The 21589-nt window shown below is 41.9% G+C and overlaps 1 pseudogene; it reads left to right on the top strand.

Moving 5' to 3' along the window:
- The window catches only part of LOC117459436 (zinc finger protein 850-like), a 69061-nt pseudogene extending 48759 nt beyond the window's left edge, over nt 1-20302 (top strand).
- Nucleotides 20303-21589: the final 1287 nt, after the last annotated feature.

Below are 21589 nucleotides of genomic sequence, written 5' to 3'. Positions count from 1 at the left end.
GGCATTGTTCAACTAACATTGGTTACGCGGCTGGCAATACATCAAACTTGCCCACTCATTTGAAAAGGCATCACCCGAACGTGAATATCACCGGTACCAAAAGACTGAAGTGCAAACCCAACTCCCACTAGCATTTAAGCCTCCACCACTCGCAAAAACTTCAGACCGAGCCAAAGCTATTACAAACGGCAAATATCCTTATGTTGCCATGTTAGCAAAGCGCTACCTGGCTGTATCTGCTACCTCTGTCCCTAGCGAGAGGGTTTTCTCCACGGCAGGAGACATTGCTAGTGCCAGCAGATCTGCCCTTTCGGCAAGCAATGTGGACAAGTACATTTTTCTTTAAAAAAACATGAAAATACAATGACAAGCAAGTCATAATGTCAAACTGGCTGCTTAGGTACTAGTACAGTACAGTTCAAATACAGATTATTTCAGTTCATCGAAAAGCTGCACCTTAATGTTTATTTTATTATATTTTATATTTATTTGAGTGAATATTCATAGTTTAATAATAATTAAAAACCCTAAACTAATAGTTTATGTTTTGTGAGTACTAGTACAGTAAAGTTCAAATACAGATTATTTCAGTTTATCGAAATGCTGCACCTTAATGTTTATTTTATTATATTTTGTATTTATTTGAGTGAATACATTATTCACAGTTTAATAATAATTAAAAAAAAAATATGTTATGTTTTGTGATAATTTTTTCTGCTGTACCGAAAACGTACCGAACCGAACCGAACCGTGACCTAAAAACCGAGGTACGTACCGAACCGAAATGTTTGTGAACCGTTACACCCCTAATTGGCCATGTGTTGGGTAATCCTTTTTTACCCATTACAGATCCCATCCCAACAGCGCCATCAGTTGATGTAACGTCAGAATTGACAGGCATAATGTTCACTGTTCCTTTAAGTTTCGTTTTCCGGCTGTCCTTCTGCTGACAGGACGCTGTTTCAAACAGCTGACATTATTGCAGCATTTAAATCCAAGCCATTGTCCAATACAGCTTATGTATCCAATATACAATCCCGTTTTAATGCTGCACATACCCGGCCGCTTTCCCAGCCTTGGCTCTCGGCGTCTCCTTTCGCTGTCTTGATGAGGGCAGGTGGTGACAATCTCCAGCTGATTGTGGCTTGTTGTCCAGCTGATCCAGGATGATGGTGTCAGTTGTGAAGTAATCCAATTGTTTGTCAGTTGAAAACGATCCTTAATCCAATGCGATATGTTTCTTATATTGTCCAGTTTCAATCATAGAGTAAGATTCTACTTAATGTAATGGCAATTTAAATGTTCCAGTGTCCTATATCTTTTTGCCATTACTTCACAGGAGGGTTTAGAGTGATCCTGAGGCAGACACAGACATATGAAGTTCCGGTCTTTTGCTGCAGTTTTAGAATGATGTTTTATTGCTTTACATACTAAGGTTTAACTTAGTACTTTTTTTTAACGCATGTAAGATATGCAACACTAAGCTGTCTGTGGCTCTTTTCTGCTGTAACGCTGCAAATTTCCCCTCTGTGGGACTAATAAAGGTATTCTGATTAAGTACAGTGTGTCAATAGTTGTAGTATGAGCATCTGTCTGGGCTGGCCGTCAGGTAGAATCTGTATGCTCTTCCTCCTGTGTCCTCTTCCTCTCTTTAAAGCCCATGAGCGAGTTTCACTGTTCATTAATCTGCTTCATGTATCTAGAACATATTTACGATGTTTTCAGTTTGATTCTATTCTCTTGTTAAAATGATCAGACTACCAAAAATAAAATGGCCTTAGAAACAGACTCGCAACCCTGCATATTTGTTGTGTTATGCTTAAACATGTCATTCCCTTATTTTCAAATACCACTGGTTGTGTAGTGATGTATTTTTTAGGTGTACTGTCCACATAGTAGACCTGAAGTCGTGCAGTCAATGTATGCGAAGTGTACAGGACATTGGTCTGTGAGACTCAAAAAAGCCTTTCTCGCCTACCTGTCTTCTTTCCATCAAAGATGGTGTGGCATATAGGGAGGTGCAATCTCCTGATGATATAGACTGTATTATAGTGGATCTCTGAGAGTATGCATTAAGTGAAACCATTTAGCACACTTGGGGTCAGAATTTGGATTATATAAGCCTCTTTGCCAACTATGTGTATTTCCAGATTACACAATGAGCTTCCTATTAAATATGTAATTATAAAAACGTTTTTTTTAATCAGACACTTGGGTCTAACGTGTGGTAATATTTATTTTTTGGAGAATAGTGATTCAAATTGACTTCTCATGTCTGTAAACCTTACATCACTTTGACATCCAGTTAGAGAGATGTGTGGCAGTGTTGCTTTCCCTCTTTCTGTGTGAAATATAAGTGTCTTATCTGGCTAATAAATACCTAAAGGAAAGCCTAGCTGCATAAGTTTACGAGGCAGAGTGGGTGGACAAGCATGTCCGACCACTCTGCTGGGGTGTGTTGTGCCAGAATTCCTCCTCACATCTCATTATCAATCTCCTCCTCCTCTGAGATTGCAGACAGGATGAAGGCGCCTCCTGCTGGATGAACGCTGATATTTTAATAATCTGTTTTCCTGTGTGGAAATCTCAGAACAGCCTATCGGGCTTCACACACGACACACACACACGGAAACTTAATCAGTTAAAAATAACGACTAAATGATTATAAGGATCTTGGGTGGGGATGTTTTTTTAATTGAACAGAACGCTTAAAGCCCCGTAAAGTAGTTTAATCAAGCACTCTTATGGATCCCTGGCTGAATTTAAATTCTATTAATTACACTTGATATAATATAATTTAAATTAGATTTCCCTAGCAACAGCCGTAATTAAGTAAAAAACAGTTTTTACTTAATTTCATTGTTCTGGCTTTTAATTGTGGTACACTTGACTGGTGTAATTTGTCATGGTTTTTGTATTGTGATCAAACTTTGGTTTACTTTTTGTTATATTAATAGCATTGTTACACTTTGGGCTGCATTATTGCATGAAAGGTACTATACAAATAAAGTTATTAATATAATTGGTATACATCAATATTGTTGATATTGTCAGATTTTCAAGTGCATTTTCATACATATTTTATTCAATCAGAAGATAAAGTCATGACATCTACATCTTATTTTGAGCGTGTGTTGTTTGTTTGTAAATCTAATTAAACACATATTGGGAGAAAAAAACACACACAAAAGTATCTTCATTATATCATTTTAATTTCTGATCTGAACAATTATCATAAAATTCCAAAAGCATTGATATTATATACAGGCGAGGATTGTGGCGGCAGATCTTGTGTCCAAATACTGTTATGAGACAGATTCATTGCATATGTTAGAATACATATTTAATAATATAAAACACCACAAAATCCACAAATAAAAGTATAAACCGTGTCCAAAATATCCTGCATGATGATAAACAGTGTGCTCTCCCTTCAAGTGTACACACTCACAAAAAGAGTTTCCTGTTGGCCGATTAATGAATGAACTCTGTACGTTGACATTGAAAAGGCATATAACTATGTGGAGGGAGGGATTACTGATCAAATTGAGTACAATGGGTTTTGGAGGGAGAATGTAAGGGCCTTTTTAACAGACAGGACATTTAGAGTGAAGGTTGGAGCAGATATTTCCAATTATTTAGAAATAGAAAATGGTATTCCCCAAGGGAGTGCAGTCAGTCCAATATTATTTAACATCATGATTAATGACATTTACATGCTTAGACACATGCTTACAATCGGCTCTATATGCAGATGATGCGGCTATTTGGATGAGGGGAAGAAATGCCCGATAGACACGTATGGAGAATATAGCTAGAGCGATTACAAAAGTGGAGAGGTGGTCAAATAAAGGGATTCAAAATGTCAGACAGCAAGTCATGCTACATGGTATTTACAAATAAATACAAGATTGATGGCCAACAGCTAACACTATATGAACGTCCAATGACAAAGGTGAATGAGTTCAAATACCTAGGACTGTGGTTTGATAGCAAATATAAATGGAAAATGCATATTAATCAAGTGGAAACAAAATCCAAAAAAAGAATTAAATGTATTGCAAGTTGTAGCTGGATGCAACTGGGGCGCAGATAAACAAGCATTAATAGAAATGTACTGATCAATTATGAGGTCCACAATAGACTATGGTTGTATAGTGTATGGAGCAGCAGCAAAAACATCGCTTTTAAAATTAAATAGAATTACAAATGGATAGAATACAATATAAAGCATTGCGGCTGTGTATTGCAGCGATAAAGTCATCCCCTATCAATGCAGTTCTGATAGAAGCAGGAGAGACACCTCTGGAGATCAGAAGAGAGAAACTTGCTCTGTCATACTGGGTCCGACTACAAGGAAGTGGAGAGGAAAATATCACAAACAGAAAACTACAGGATTGCTGGGAATATGCAAAGTTCCAGGGACGTGGGTTTGGCTGGACGAGTAAGGAAAGAACAAGGGCATATGGAGTGGAGACCATCACGTTGCCAAAGCAACCCCATTTAGCCGTGTTCCCCCATGGCTTTCCCCAGAAGCTAAATAGATGTGACGAGTATCATAGAAGGGGAAAAAAGAGTGGCAAATAAATGAAGTGGGAATTAAAACGAGTGTATCTGAACGAAAAGTACTACAATTACCTCAAAATGTACACAGATGGTTCTAAGAACAAGGGAGAGTATGTTGGGGTTAGTATATACATCCCAGACTTTAAAGTATCGATCTCCAAAAGACCGTCTGATCAATTATCAGTGTATACAGCAGAATTGCTTGCTGTAATAATAGGATTACAGTGGGCTGAAGAGGTCAGACCAGATAGGGTGGTGATATGCACAGATTCATTGTCCATATTAAAAAGCATACAGTCAACAACTACCAGAGAAGACATTCTCATAGAACTTAACCATAGCCTGTTAAGACTTCACAGAGGCGGCATAGATCTACAGTTCTGCTGGGTGCCTGCACATGAGAGGGTGAAAGGGAACGAGTGTGCTGATAAATTAGCAAAAAGTGCACTACAAAAGCAAATAACATTACCAGTTCAACTTGGTAAAGGAGAAGGAAAAGCAGTCATTAAGAAAAAAGGGATGGAGATCTGGCAGAAAAGGTGGGAGAAAGACCAGAAAGGCAAAGAGTATCATAAAGTTCAAAATACAATTACAATTAATATTTATAAAGAAAGAAACAGAAGGGAGGAAATCATGATGGCTAGACTCAGAATAAATCCCACGGCTTTGAATAGTACTCTGTATATCATGGGGAAAAGTGACAGTAACAAGTGTGGGAAATGTGCAGTAAAAGAAGATGTTGTGGTGACCACTCATTAATACACTGGGGTTCATAATTCACACATGGAACTACAGTCGGGGTTTTGTTTCAACACAGACATGTTATGTGTTGTCTATATATGTTGTGTGCCCTCCTGGCACTACACTGCTGGTGACCCTGACAAGTCTCGAGAAGTTTCAGGGACGGACCCGAACACGGCAAAAGAAACAAAAGTTTCTTTCTCGAAATGCCGCAGATTTTTTGGAATGGTCCATGGCTGCCACCGGCACGCGGACTGAGGCTCGGTGCGCGCCCCGGGAAGAGCTGGGGACGTTGCTCGCCATTCCCGCATCGGCCTTCCAACCAACGGGGGGGACGATGCACGACCTGCTGTGTCGACCAGCAACCCGATTGCTACCTCGTGGACTTGTTTCTTCGGGGCGTGCGGCTGCACGTCCCGGCTGCGTTAGCTGACGACGACTAGCGGCTAACCACGAGGGACTAACGACGGCTAGCAGCTACCCATGGCTTCCAGCTAGCGGCTAACGGCTAGCTGTTAACGGCTGTCGACATATTTCTGTTAACAATTTTTTCTCCGGTACGGAGAGGAGGTTCGACCAGCCGGTTGACCTCGTGTGGACACTCTCACCTTTTTCATCACCTCGACGGCGGTTCCAGATGCCACTCACGTTTTCATCGGCGCCTGGGTGGCACACTCCTGGACCCCGTCTCGCCTCGTCGGTTTCGGATGTCGCCCATGCTGCCATCGGCCCGTGGGTGGCTCACTCCGGAACCTGTCTGGCCTCTCCTGCTTTCCGGGGATATCCAGACGCCACTCACGTTTTCATCGGCGCCTGGGTGGTGCGCTTCGGGACCCTGTCTGGCCTCTCATCTGTCCACGGCTCCTTCCTCCCGGGGAGACTGCTCCTGCCTCCCGGGGATACCTCAGGGCTTGCCGAGGATTTCGTGCCCACCGCCGCTGTACGTTTGCCTGCGGCCAGGATGCTCTCCTGCTTCTCGGGGATACCTCAACGCCTGCTGAGGACTTCGTGCCCACCACCGCTGCGCGTCTGCCTGCGGCCGGGTTGCTCTCCTTCCTCCCGGGGAGGCTGCTCCTGCCTCACGGGGATACCTCAACGCCTGCTGAGGACTTCGTGCCAGCCGCCGCTGCGCGTCTGCCTGTGGCCGGGTTGCGCTCCTTCCTCCCGGGGTGACTGCTCCTGCCTCCCTGGGATTCCGCTCCGTCCTTCCGGAGATTTCATGCCCGCCGCCGCTGTGTCTTCACCTGCAGCCGGGCGACATGCTTTCCTGCTGGGTTCGCCACGACACCTACTGCGGCCCCCTTACGATGGCCCGTTGCGGCTCGTCCCCGGTGGGGGTGCCCTCGCCCTCGTTAGGGCCCCTACCCACTCCTGCGGCCCCCTTTCGTTGGCCCGTTCCATGGCCCGGCCCTCACCTGCGACCCCACCCTCCTCGGCCCGTGTGGTGCTTCCTCCACGGACGCGAGGATTTATTTTGCCATGTTTGAATTCTGGGGGGGCTTGTGTGGTGACCACTCATTAATACACTGGGGATCATAATTCACACATGGAACTACAGTTGGGGTTTTGTTTCCACACGGACATGTTATGTGTTGTCTATATATGTTGTGTGTCCTCCTGGCTTCTCTCTCTTCTTCCCGGACTGCAACCGGACAACATGTCTTGTTCTGCTTCTAAATAAAGTACCCTTTTGTACCATTATTGCACCGCCTCTGACTCCCTATCTCTCGGCACTACAATGTAGAACATATCTTGTTACATTGTGACATCTATAAAGCGGAAAGAGAACAATTAAAGGCTAAAGTTTTAGAGGCAGAGAGGGAATGGAGTGTGGTTGGTGTTTTGGGAACAAAATGAGAGGGAGTAAGAGCTACCAAAAAGGCATTGTTTAAATTCTTGATTGAAACTGGGGTAGGAACAATTATTTAACATTAGGTCAGGAAAGAACATAGATTTGTATTTTTGTTTCATTTATTTCATGGTTTTATTGATTGATTTATTTTTATTTTTATTAGATCATAGGTTAAAGAGTTGGAATGATGTGGTGATTCATACTCATGTACAGTAGGTGGCGGTATGCACCTTAAGTTGTTTGCAATCCGCCAAGAAGAAGAAGAAGAAGAAGAAGTCTGTGATGTTTCTTGTGAAACAGAAGAGCTAAATAAATGCAACGACCTCCCAAGAAGAGCTCGCCTCTCTCCAGTCATTCCGATAAAGTGCGTTATTGACCCCGAAGGGTGTTGCTTCTGCCCTGGGAGACGACAGAGTCATCCCCCCCTGTTTCCTAAGGTCTGGGGGCCGACAGGAAAGTTCAACATGTGCTTAAGATAAGAAGTGCCTTTATACATCCACCATAGGGGAATTACAATTTGACGCAGCAGCACAAGGTAATGAAGTTATTAAATTAAATATTTCCATAAATATCTATACATCCAAAACAGAATATAATGTGTAGCCCGGGTGTAAATAGCATTGTTAGCTACGGACACCCGGGTGTAAATCACAGAGGCGAAGTCCCTCCACGACGCTGAAGTTGGCTTCCGATTCAGAGCATCCGATTCGGCAGTTAAGGGGAAAGTTAAGGGACATTTAATTTACAGCGCTGAGCGAACAATCCTCCGTGTTTGAACCTCTTGAATAGCTGCATAGCCGATTTATTTGGACTGGATTATCCCAGAGAGTCTAAAGATTCTTTATAACCCAGTTTGAGATTTGTGAAACCTTAATTCTATTTGTGAAAATTAAAAAAAGGGAGATTTCATTGCTTTTTTCTCATCTTCACCACATTAGACCAGGTCCTGATCTAAAACCACTATGCCTCGACTCATCAAATCTGGACTGGATTATCCCAGAGGGTCTAAAGATTCTTGATAACACAGTTTCAGATTTGAGAAACCTTAATTCTATTTGTGAAAATACAAACAAGGGAGATGTCAGTGCTTTTTTTTTTTTTTTACATGTAGACCACATTAGACCAGTTCCTGATCTGAAACCACTATACCTACACTCATCAAATCTGGACTGGATTATCCCAGAGAGTCTATAAATTCTTTATAACCCTGTTTGAGATTTGTGAGCATAAGCGGCCTCTGTGGCATATGCCGGAAGTACTTGCCACTGCCTGCAGATGCCACGAAATGCGCTTGCTGTCTCTCAAAAGCTATCGGCTAACAGCTAAAGTCTAAACTACAGCAGCTACAGTTATTAATTCAGTTCGGCTCTGGGTGAGTAACAGTTGATTTGTAATGCTCAGCTGACTTTGTTAGTTATTTATTCATATATCACCAGTTGTCTTTAAGACGGTTTGAGTTGTTGTGTTGGGGCTCTTTACCATATATATGGGTTGCGTTCCAATAGTCCATTTAGCTTAGGAACCTTCCTAATGGAGTGAAATGACCCGGAAGTCCCTCAGTGGCAGCCATGATAAGTGCCGTTCCAATTCTCCAAATGAAAGGAAAGGAGGTTTCACACTTCCTTTATAACCTCCTTTAGCTTAGGAACCACTGGACCTCCCTTATCGAAAGGAGAGGAGAAAATGCTGCCCCACAATGCCTTGCAGTCGGAGCATTTTCCGTCACTCAACAGTCGGCCGTTCACGGAAACAACCGATTATGACCGAGAAATGATATCATGAAAGTTACGGTGCTTATTAAGCTTTTTTAAATGTATGTGGTAAGTTGCCAAAGTGCTTTTTTCTGAACGTTCATCAGTATTATAATCAAAAAGAGAAATATGAACGTTAGTTTTTACTGAAATTATCAAATAAAGTCAACATCTGAGTCTTTACTGAGCTGTGTGGGGTTTGTTCAACTTTTAAAAGATGTTTGAATGGTGATATACATAGTGATAGATGTTAAGGACTATCGTTTATAATAAATACATTTGTATTGATTTTAAGATATTTTCATACAATCATACGTATTGGGATCATTTGTATTAATGTGGACCGGAGGGAGAGGGTGACGAGCATAAGTTTCACTTTCCTTTTTTATTTCAATTCCAACTTTGGTCATGAAGAATATGTTTCTCTGTTGTCCACGTTCATAAAGCATAAAGCAACAGCATCAGAGCACGGTGCAGAGTCTCTAGATGAGTCCGTGGTTCTTATTAAACATCCATGTTTTAGTCCGCTGTATAGAAAATTGTAGTTTCCATAGTTTCCCCACAGCAGCAGATGCACAGGCGCATCATAAACACGTCGGATAGTGAAAGTGCATTCGGATTCTCTGAAGCACCGCAGTCTCTTCTCCTAAGTCCTTTTGAATTCTCCTATCCACTATCCCTTAACCCTGTGACGTTTCACTCAGAGGTCAAGGAATAGGAGATAGGGTTAGAATTTAGGAGCTGATTTTTGGATTATCGGAACGCAACCCTGGTTTTAAATATATGCTAACTAGCTTGTTAGCATCGCCATTCACCGTGACGTAGCATTTTTCCCATTGAAATTAATGGGGTTCTTCAGTTCTTCAGTTAGCAGCTAACGCTAAGCGACGGTTTAGCTCATTAGATAAATAGATATACTTTATTTAAATAATTTGTATCTTAAACTGGGAAATAATTGTGTTTTCAAGCATTACACGAGTTAAACATATGCGCAGCCCCCCTCCAAGACAATGGTAGGGGAAACACTGGGTTAAATTAAAATCAGTAGGCGAGGCTGTAATTTTCGCCGGCTGTTATGCTCATGAGCGAGGTGGAAAATAATAGTTTTATCACGCCAGAAAGCTGCTTTGTCGTTTATTGCACCTCAAACATTAAAACGGATCCAGAGTTCAGTGTTTCTGGACTTCCTCTATGAAGAAAGGACAGTAAAAGAAGAGCTCTGTGGCTTCAGGTTCGATCGCCATTCAAATTACAGAGCTGTTACACTTCTCAGTGTTTCCAACTTAAAATAAGTGTGTGTGTGTGTTCTTTTATTCTCATTCAGGTGGAGGAAATACCTTAATAATTACTTTCTCTAACATTATGTATCCCACAGTATACTCATAAGATATATGCATACCGTTTGAGTAAACGCTCCCTTTTTACCTTCAGCATATTGTTTTAGTACGGTAACTCTTCTTTATTACCGTTAGCATACTGGTTTCTGTTAGGTAACTCCTTTATGTTACAGGATGAATCCTCAGTGTATTGACTTGTTGTTTCTAGTCTCCTCCTGACTGACAGAGTCCTGGAGCTGTGAGTTTCTCCTTTTCAGTGAAGCAGCTTTATTACCGTCTCCTATTGTCGCAGACAAAGTAGCATTACATGGAAATACTCAAGTAAAGTAAAAGTACCTCTAAATAGTACTTGAGTAAATGTTCTTAGTTACTTCTCACCTCTGCTATGAACCTACAAAGTAGATTCATTTTGTTGTGTCTGTCGGTTGTATTGAGTTGTCTTGTTTTGTTGATTATTTCAGAGACCCAGCCGGAGAAGGAGCACTGAGAGCAGCATGGACGAGAACAAAAAGACCCCTGGAGCTAAGGTCAGTGTGCACTTCTTCACAATATATTCTTAATTCCAGCGTTTCCGCCAGCCGGCCGTCTTGCCATCATTTGACGCCCTTATTCAGCTCGGAACGCCCTGAACTTGAGCCGATGGCGTCCAAAAGAGTTTGTATCGCTTGAAATGACAAAAAGGACATCCATCTGTTGGAGGGGCAAATGAGTCTGGTGGGATTCTTTTCACCGCCAGCAAAGCGTGTTCCTGTGACGGGAAGTGTACTGCTAGTGGAGCATGCGCGTGAACTGCGCGTGCCGGAGCCTCGCAGCGGCGAAACTGAGGCTCCGTGGTGAACTGTGGTAACACGAAGAGCCGTTTGGGAGCCGAAAGAGCCGGCTCTTCTTAGTGAGCCGAGCCAAATGATCCGACTCACTAAAAAGAGCCGGAATTCCCATCACTAATAACCAGTCGATCGCGATCGACTGGTTGGGCACCCCTGATCTGATCTAGATTATTCTTTAAGAGCAGTTTAATGACTGCAGTTTTCAGGGCCTGTGGAAAAACACCTGAGTGAAGAGATTTGTTTACTTTATGAAGTAGATCTGAGGCCACGCAATGAAAAACATCTTGGAAAAATCCTGTTGGAATAACATCAAGGCAGCAGGAGGAGGATTTTAGATGTTGTATAATGTCCTCTAGGTTTTTTATCATTAATCTGATGGAACTGTGTCATGGTGTTTGAATTGATTTTAGGTGGACACAGAGACAAAACATTTGCTGTACCTGATGCAGAGGCACTGACTGCTTGTCTAATTGTTGTCAGTGAAAAAGGCAAAGTCATTGCAGGTCCTGGTGGATAGACGTTCAGAGGCTGCTGACACTGGGGGGTTTCTTAGTCTGTCGACGGTAGCAAACAAGGCACGTGCGTTGTTGTTTTTTTTGGCAATGATGTCAGAGAAGAAAGACTGTCGTGAAATTTACAATTCCAAATTATAAAAGTCAAGTCTCTCTTTATAGACTTCAAAAGGAACCTGGACATTTGTTTTTCTCCACCTACGTTCAGCTTTTCGACACTCTTTTTTTCTGTTCTCACGGTCATGGCCTTTCTCCATGGAGATATTTTCTTGCCAGTCACTTCCTTTACCTTAGTTGGAGCAATGGCATCTATAACATTTTTTATTTTTGAATTAAAATGATCTACTAGCTCATTTACTGAGATGTTAGCAGGGGCAAGTGTGGAAGAAACATTCGGAGTAAACATTTCCCTAGTGTTTTCAGTTAAATATCGCTTTGTGGTTACCTCTTTTTGAACATTTGTGTGAACAGAAATAGAGCTCTCAAAGGAATGATCAGAGAGTGCAACATCAGTCACCACAACCTCGGAGATATTCAGACCCTTTGAGATCATTAAGTCCAGAGTGTGCCCTTTATTGTGTGTGGGCTCCGTCCTGAGTCAGTCCATAGTTATCAAGAACACAAACCAGTTCTTTAGCCCCTCTGTCCTGGGGGTTGTCAACATTGATGTTAAAATCACCAACGATAACTAGACTGTCAAAACACACTATAGACAGCAGCTCAGTAAAGTCATCAAAAAAAGCTAAAAGAAGCTAGTAAAGAGCACAGCTGAACTCCCGCAGCCCTGGGGGGCCCCTACATTGGTTGTGATGGCAGATGACAGGGTTTTGTTAACCTTCACAAGTTGCTCTCTACTGGTGAGGAAAGCAGCATACCAGTAGATCAGGTATGGATTTACTTCCATTTTGGCCATTTTTTACACCAAGATGTCTGCTTGTATTGTGTTGAATGCTGCTGAGAACTCTAGGAAGAGGGCTCTTGCATATGTGTGACGTTCATCTAAATGTTTAGCAATGATATGAACCAGAGTAGCAACAGTACCACCCCCTTGCTTATAGGAAAATTGGTATGGATCAAGTATGTCTTGTCCGTCACAATAGGTTTAGCTAAAGAGGTCATTCCTGTCATGGTTCTCATGGTGTCCCACACTTTGTTGGGGTCTTTGCCTTTAACCTGTTAAGCCCTGTGCCTGTTTTTCAGGTCTCAGGCTCGAAAATGACATTCCCAGAACAAATGACCATATCTTCCCTTCTAAAAGGGTTAAATTAATAATCTTTTTTCTCAAAGTAATAATAAACCCGTGAGTTGGATGTAGAAAAGTCAGAATCCATATAGATGTTTTTTATTTGAAAGAAAATACAGATTGAACATCGTAAAAAAACTGTAAATTAGTGTCCGTCCAAATATTCTTTTTTACTTCTAGTGAAAACTACCCTTGGATGATGGTAAGGTAGACTAAAAGCTTTAGGAATCCAAAGTACAACATATAATAAGTACCCTGTATCAAGATTGATGCAAAACAAGTGACACTTGACCTTTTTTAGAGAAGTTTAGCAAAAATAACTCCACCTCTGAGGTGACTTGGGTGGAAATGTCCGTTTTTACCGTTTCTCTGGAACCCATTGGTCGATGTTGGTGATTGACATCTCTTTTTTTATCGTTGGAGCCAATAGAATCGAAGGGGGATTTTCACATACACACACTTGTTAACAAAAAAAGGTGGGGGCTTTGCGCATGCAGTTTTGCACCTAACTCTCGCTCTGACATCTGGAAACGGAAAAGCAGGTTTATTGCTTATGGATTATCAGAAATCATTTCAAAGGGACAGACACATTGGATTAACCTATGGATTAACTTCAGCAGCGTTTTTATCGTTTTAATGCATTGAAGACCACTTTTGACCAGACAACGACACAGGTATGCCATGTTAGTGTTTTTAGCTACCTAGCGCCACATGTTTTGATGTCTGTTTTTGTTTATAAAGTCGAGAGTAGGTACTGATCGATTCTGTGTCTTCTCACGATGCTAGTCGATATGTTGGACGTGTAGTAAAGATAAATAATAAGGGTGTTATGAGTGAGTTTCTGTGCAAAACGCTGTTAGCATTTTTTCGCTCGTGGCTAATTCATAGGCCCAGCGCTAGCTTTGTGGATTTAAAGAAAAAAAGATCAGTTAGCTGAGTTTCTTCCCGTCACATGGATATAAAACATTCATAGTTTATTGAATATTAAGATGCCCTCAGACGCTGTTTACTGCAGATGACGCGTTTGTCCCCCCGGTATAGGCGGTGCAGAGTAGAAGAGGTTAAAAGCATTTCCCAAAAGCTCTGTGTGCCAGTTTTGATTCCCTCAATTTGACTTTCAGTTCTCTCTCCGTCTGTTTAAGTGCTCCATAGTCTTTGTTTTTTAAAGCTATTTTCCTTTTAATGTCCTCTTAGTCACATATGATTTATTACTTGGATAGATTTGTATATCTTAGTGGGAACACAGAAGTTAATATAGTCTTTGGTAACAGTAGTTATTTCATCTCGTGAACCTTCCTGAAAAATTTCCCAATCTGTCCAATCAAAACAGGCTTTCAACTGTTCCCTACTTTCATTTGTCCATGTCCTTATTACTTTCTTTTCTGGTTGACTTCCCTTCAGTTTGGTATTATACACTGGTATCATATTCACAACATTATGATGAGAGTTCAGTATTGGTGGTCTGTATTTAGACACATGGGCTCCTTTATCATTAACAAAGCATTTGTCCAGGATATTGTCTTTCCTGCTGTGATCCCTAACATACTGCTGGAACCCAGGTAACGCAGTCTCCAGGCGACATTGCTTCATGTCCCCGAGCACTATTGCTGGTGCATCGGGGAGGCTGAGATGCAGCTTGTGAACACAGTGTCCTCTGCTGCTGTTAGGCACGTAAACAACAAACAGTAGAATACACCCGAATTCTCTAGGCAGATAAAAGGGTCTTAACGTCATGCCGAGAATTTCTACGTTGGGATTGCAGGTTTTACATTTTACTGAGTATGATCGGCACCACAGATCATTAATATACACACAAATACCGCCTCCTCTGGTTTTCCCCGAGTTCGCATCCCTGTCTGCTCGAACAAGGGTGAATCCGGGTACTTCAAAGAGAGATTCAGGCATTGTAGATTGTAGCCAACTTTCTGTGAAACATAATAAAGAGGCCTCAAGAAATTCTTGATAGTACCTTGTGTATGTCCTTAATGTGTCCACGTTGTTGCTCAATGAGCGCAGGTTTGTGAGAATGATGGATGGAAGTGGTGGCTGGCTAAATCTCCGCCGTAGGCCATTCTGAACGCCTCCCCTCCTTCCTCGTCTCTTTTTCCTGTTGTTTCTAAGCAGCTCCCGAGGGATTTCATCCAATAACGAAGAGCACAGATGGCTTGGTGTATTCGTAGGAGGCCGATCGCATTGTAGCTCTAGCATAGCCTCACGGCTGTAGCAGCGTAGAGGCCGGGGCTCCTCGCGATACATGTTCGTGCTGTCACTCAGGTGTGTCTTGGAAAGTTGTATGGCCAGACATGGGTTGCAGTAGGATAATCCAAAAATCAGCGCCTAACTTCTAACCCTATCGTCTATTCCTTGACCTCTGAGTGAAACGTCATGGGGTTAAGGGATAGTCAATAGGAGAAGAGACTGCGGTACTTTAGAGAATCCGACTGCACTTTCACTAACCGATATGTTTATGATGCGCCAGCGGACATCATAGCGTGCATCTGCTGCTGTGGGGAAACTATGGAGACTACAGTTTTCTATACAGCGGACTACAACATGGATGTATAATAAGAATGACGGACTACTGAAAACTCATCTAGAGACTCCGCACCGTGCTCTGATGCTGTTGTTTTATGCTTTATGAACGGGGACAACAGAGAAACATATTCTTCATGACCAAAGTTGGAATTGAAATAAAAAAGGAAAGTGAAACTTATTCTCGTCACCCTCTTCCTTGGGTCCACATTATTACAAATGATCCCAATACGTATGATTGTATGAACTATGAAAATATCTTGAAATTAATACAAATGAATTTATTATAAACGTTAGTCCTTAACATCTATCACTGTGTATATCACCATTCAAACATCTTTTTAAAAGTTGAACAAACTCCACACAGCTCAGTAAACACTGTGAAATGTTGACTCTATTTGATAATTTCATTAAAAACTAATGTTGATATTTCTCTTTGATTATAATACTGATGAACGTTCAAAACAAAGAACTTTGGCAAGTTACCACATACGTTTTAAAAAGCTTAATAAGCACCGTAACTTTCATGATATAATTTCTCCGTCATAATCGGTTGTTTCCGTGAACAGCCGACTGTTGTGTGATGGCAAATGCTGCGGCTGCAAGGCATTTTGGGGCAGCATTTTCTCCTCTCCCTTCGGTGAGGGCGGTCGAGTGGTTCCTAAGCTAAAGGAGGTTATCAAGGAAGTTTGAAACCTCCTTTCCTATCATCTAGAGCAGGGGTCGGCAACCCCAGTGGCACACTAGGAATAAGTGTGCAAAATATTTAAATTGTATTTTCGGATCCTGAACGAGACCGCCGCCAGAGCGCGTCTCCCCGTTACCTGCAGAAGGAAGCCATGCACGCAACGCAGCCCCGCTCTCTTTATCTCCAGGTGACTTTCTGCCGCTTTCCTCCGTGGTGCAGTGCTGATCGTTTCACCACAGAGGAAAACACTTCACTAATTGCAGTACCCATAAGAAAAAAAAGGTGAGGTGTTGCAGGTTGCACAAACTCGAGCCTGTCAGTGTCAGGACATCGAGTCCATAGTTTTCCTAACAGGAAAAGGACCGGACCTAGCTTTCGTTCCTGGGTGCGTTGTGCATCCACCTCCCTGCAGCACATACTCTCCACAGCTGAAGCCTGTCAAACAAAACGTTTATCAGGAAACCGTATTACATCTCTCTCCCCCCCTTCGCTCCTCTCTCTCCTCCCCCCTTCGCTCCTCTCTCTCCCCCCCCCTTCGCTCCTCTCTCTCTCCCCTTCGGTACACAGCACCGTAAGACATAGTGTGGAGTTGCATTAGGTAACGCGAGATATGGCTGATACTTGCGCAATAGTTTCTGTTATGGATCAGTATCAACAGTCCTGCCAGTAATGTTACTATATTATCAATACTACTTTAGTTATAGCCTGATGTATGATAGCTAACTTTACAATGTTGTGATGTGACTAACGTTAGCTAACATTAACTGTCTGTAGCTAACGCTGGTCACTCACCAGGACTAGGGATGGGAATTGAAAGCAAATGTATATTCGAATATTCGACCACCCAAAAAAAGGTTAACCGGTTAACCGAAATGTACATATCCTATAAAAAGAAAATTGGGTAAACCTTTTTTTTCAAATTCTTTTCAGAATTTTCTTTTTCAAAACATTTTTGGAAATAAATACATACATGTTCAAATAAGTGTAGAAACCAAGTCGAATTTTTAAAATGTATTGAACTGGTGATCACAGTTTGACAGGTATAGGCCTACAGCTTTCATGTATGGAGGTGATTCACAATCAGCCCAGCTGTAGAGAAGACCCTCTCAGCTGGAACGGAGGTTGCGGGTATAGCAAGGTATAGCATGTATATATAAGTTTAATTTGGCATAGTTTGACCTCTACACCGCACTCACTAACCTGGTCGAAATATTTCCACACAATACTCCTTTTTGACGCCATGTCTGTTATGTAGGACTCTTAGAGTGTAAATAATTACCGGACTATGACTGGTAAAATATGTTGAATACCGGCAAAACTAAATCTCTCCTGTCAAAATGTCTATGTACTTTGCCACCACACACGGTTGCCAAGCAGTGCTTATTGTTGTTAAGGCTGGCCACTCATGTGTCGCGAGTGTTGACAGGAGGGCGGGGGAGGCTTTTTTTATGCGGGAGTAAACATGTCTTACAAAAACGACACCAGATGTCACTGTAGTGTTTATTTCTGTATATTTTTTTGAAAATCTAGTGTATACATAATTTTCCTACACATTTATTCACTGGTGTGTCCAACCTGCAAATTGCTCTTTAACCCTTTTTAGAAGGGAAGATATGGTAATTTGTTCTGGGAATGTCATTTTCAAGCCTAAGACCTGAAAAACAGGCTCAGGGCTTAACAGATTAAAAGACAGTGGTTATGAAAACTAGAATTTTATTTTCCACATTAACAACAATGGAGAGTGGGGCTCTGAAATCATAAAACAGGTAATGGGGGAATAATCGGGCAGTTCAGGTGCGTGTGGTTAAAACGTAGCAGCCTGCGGTCGCTCGTTAGCTGTTCTAATGAAGGTAAACACAGTGAAGGCACAGCTCTCTTCTCAGATTCTGCTGAGTTACATGTTACTGCCTCCTGGTGCTGCAGAGATTTCATGAAGTGAAGGAGGTTTTTCTTCTATAAAACAGCTGTGGGCAGCAGATACTGTGAGAGTCACAGACATGAATACATAGGTCAAGGCAGACTAGTCCTTTCGAGTCATCTGTCTCAAGTCATGAGTACCAAGTCAAAGTCAAGTCGAGTCTTTTATCAATGTTAGTCGAGCAAGTCTCAAGTAAAAAAATATTTCCCCCCTCTCTGTTATATACTGTGGTTAGAGTATTACTGTATCAAATATAATAAACACAAACAGTTAGGGGTGTAACGGTATCCGTATTCGTCCCGTACCGTCAAGGTTTGGACGTCACGGTTCGGACGTCATGGTTCGGCACGTGTAGTCACACGCCGAATACGCCTTTTTTTTTACGAGTGGGAAAAAAGTTTGTCATTCAGGGCAGTATCCATTACACTATTTATAATCCAGGGGGCGGTATTGCGCCTAAAAGCTGTTTGCCAGCCGCCCTTAAACAAGAAATGAAGAACAAGAAGAAACACAACAACAAAATGAACAAAATACAAGAAGAAGAAAAGTTAGTATGGCGATTTTAGATAACACACAGGAGCCAGAACCCACCTGCTTCTTTTAAATCAGCTGTGTGGGAACATTTTGGGTTCCCTGTGGACTACAATAACGATGGAGTGCCAGTGGTGGATCGGACGAGTGGTGGATCGGACGAGTGGTGGATCGGACGAGTGGTGGATTGGACGAGGACGGTGTGTCGGCGTTGTTCGATAGCGGTGCGGTATGCTAATGGTAACACACGCCAAACATGCTACATCATATCAGAAGGCATCACCCAGATTTGCCAATCACTGGAGCTCAGCAAAACACAGCAGCTGTTCAACAGCTGATCCCCGCTGTTTTTAAGAAGCCAATAGACATGAAAGCCGAGAGACCAAAATAAATAACGGAAGCTATTGGCATATATTTTTCAACGACTTTGCGCTCTTGAAACACTTTCTTATTATTTATGATGTAATATTTTCAAGACATTCTTTTTAGTTTTACAGCTTGATGAATCCTTTTTGTTTGACATCAGCCATTATAGATAATATGGCCATGAGTGTGTGTGTGGTACTGTTTGTGGTTTGTTTTTAACTGTTTAATACAGTTAATTATTAAAAATGTCAGAGTTCCTTATTTTTAAACTGAAACTTGCACTACTGTTCAAAAATAAATAACAACAAACATGGAATTATGCATTTGGGACTTTTTTTGTGCTTTTTCTTCTTGTACCGAACCCGTACAGAACCGTGACCCCCAAACCGAGGTACGAACCGAACCGTGACTTCTGTGAACCGTTACACCCCTACAAACAGTTGAAAAGTAGTATTTTGTTAACTCAAGGTTTATATTTAAGTGAGTTTTTATTGTGTTAACTTGTGTGTTTATGCTTTTTGGATTGACTTTCTCTCTTTCTCTGTCCTTCTGTTCTAGAAACCAAAAGGAAGAGAGACCCGTCACAGCTGTCAGCAATGTGACAAATCCTTTACAACATCGGCAACTTTAAAGCGCCACCTGGGTATTCACACAGGAGTAAAACCGTATAGCTGTGAAGAGTGTGGGAAAACCTTTCATCAATCAGGTGGTCTCAAAACACATCAACTATTCACACTGGAGAAAAACCGTACAGCTGTGAAGAGTGTGGGACAACTTTCACTAGAGCAGATACTCTAAAATCACATCAACGTGTTCACACTGGAGAAAAACCGTACTGGTGTGAAGAGTGTGGGGCAACTTTCACTACGCCAAGTGATCTCAAAACACATCAACGTATTCATACTGGAGAAAAACCTTACAGCTGTGAAGAGTGTGGGACAAGTTTCTCTAGGTTAGGTACTCTCAAGTCACATCAACGTATTCACAGGGGAGATAAACCATATAGCTGTGAAGAGTGTGGGAAAACGTTCACCCAATCAGGTGGTCTCAAAACACATCAACGTATTCATACCGGAGAAAAACTGTACGGCTGTGTAGAGTGTGGGAAAACTTTCACTAGATCAGATGCTCTAGAATCACATCACCGTATTCACACTGGAGAAAAACCGTACTGGTGTGAAGAGTGTGGGAAAACTTTCACTACACAAAGTGCTCTCAAAAAACATCACAGTATTCACACTGGAGAAAAACCTTACAGCTGTGAAGAGTGTGGGAAAACTTTCACTAGATCAGGCGATCTCAAAAAACATCACCGTATTCACACTGGAGAAAAACCGTACTGGTGTGAAGAGTGTGGGAAAACGTTCACTAAATCAGGCGATCTCAAAAAACATCTTCGTGTTCACACAGGAGAAAAACCATAGTGGGTTTTAGAGTGTAGCAGTCGCATTTAAGCTTATATTGTTTTTTCACAGTTTACAATAAACAATTCCCATCTATTGGCCATGTGTTGGGTAATCCTTTTTTCCCCCATTACAGATCCCATCCCAACAGCACCATCAGTTGACGTAATGTCAGAATTGACAGGCATAATGTTCACTGTTCCTTTAAGTTTCGTTTTCTGGCTGTCCGTCTGCCTACAGCGCTCTGTTTCAAACAGCTGACATTATTGCAGCATTTAAATCCAAGCCATTGTCCAATACAGCTTATGTATCCAATATACAATCCAGTTTTAATGCTGCACATACCCGGCCGCTTTCCCAGCCTTGGCTCTCGGCGTCTCCTTTCGCTGTCTTGATGAGTGCAGGTGGTGACAATCTCCAGTTGATTGTGGCGTGTTGTCCAGCTGATCCGGGATGATGGTGTCGGTTGTGAAGTAATCCAATTGTTTGTCCGTTGAAAACGATCCTTAATCCAATGCGATATGTTTCTTATATTGTCCAGTTTCAATCATAGCGTACTATTCTACTTAATGTAATGGCAATTTAAATGTTCCAGTGTCCTATATCTTTTTGCCATTACTTCACAGGATTGTTGAGTGATCCTGACGCAGACACAGACATATGAAGTTCAGGTCTTTTGCTGCAGTTTTAGAATGATGTTTTATTGCTTTACGTACCAAGGTTTAAGTACACTGTGTCAATAGTTGTAGTATGATCATCTGCCGGGGCTGACCGTCAGGTAGAATCGTTATGCTCTTCCTCCTGTGTCCTCTTCCTCTCATGTCACCTAAAACCCTTTTATACACCTGGTGCAGCTAAACCCTGCCACCAAGTGTTCAAAAATAATATTGCACTATACATATAAATAAGGTAAACTGAGACACCAACACCACTCATAAAATGGCTTCTACAAAGAGTGGGAACACTTTTTCTTAAAGTATTCACCTTAAAGTCCATTAGTGAGTTTCACTGTTCACTAATCTGCTTCATGTATCTAGAACAGGGGTGGGGAACCTCCAGCCCCCGGGCTATATACGGCCCGCGAGACCATTTGGTACGGCCCTCGAGGTAATTTATAAACACGCAAAAAAGACAAAAATGTAAGAAATCTAGACCGCAAAAAAATTAAACAAGCGAGTGCCTGTTTTTCCTGGCCAAGGTCAGGGTCCTTGAACACAACACAAGCCTAATGTGTCATCACGTGGTATATGTCTTCTTGTCTGACACGGGTGCAGTTCTGACGGAGAGCATCATACAGTCAATAACTTTGTTGTTATTAGCAT

Source organism: Pseudochaenichthys georgianus, chromosome 15, assembly GCF_902827115.2.
Source record: "Pseudochaenichthys georgianus chromosome 15, fPseGeo1.2, whole genome shotgun sequence".
NCBI classification, from domain to species: domain Eukaryota; kingdom Metazoa; phylum Chordata; class Actinopteri; order Perciformes; family Channichthyidae; genus Pseudochaenichthys; species Pseudochaenichthys georgianus.
Note: the sequence above shows the minus strand (reverse complement) of the source record. Positions and strands in the feature narration are given on the sequence as shown.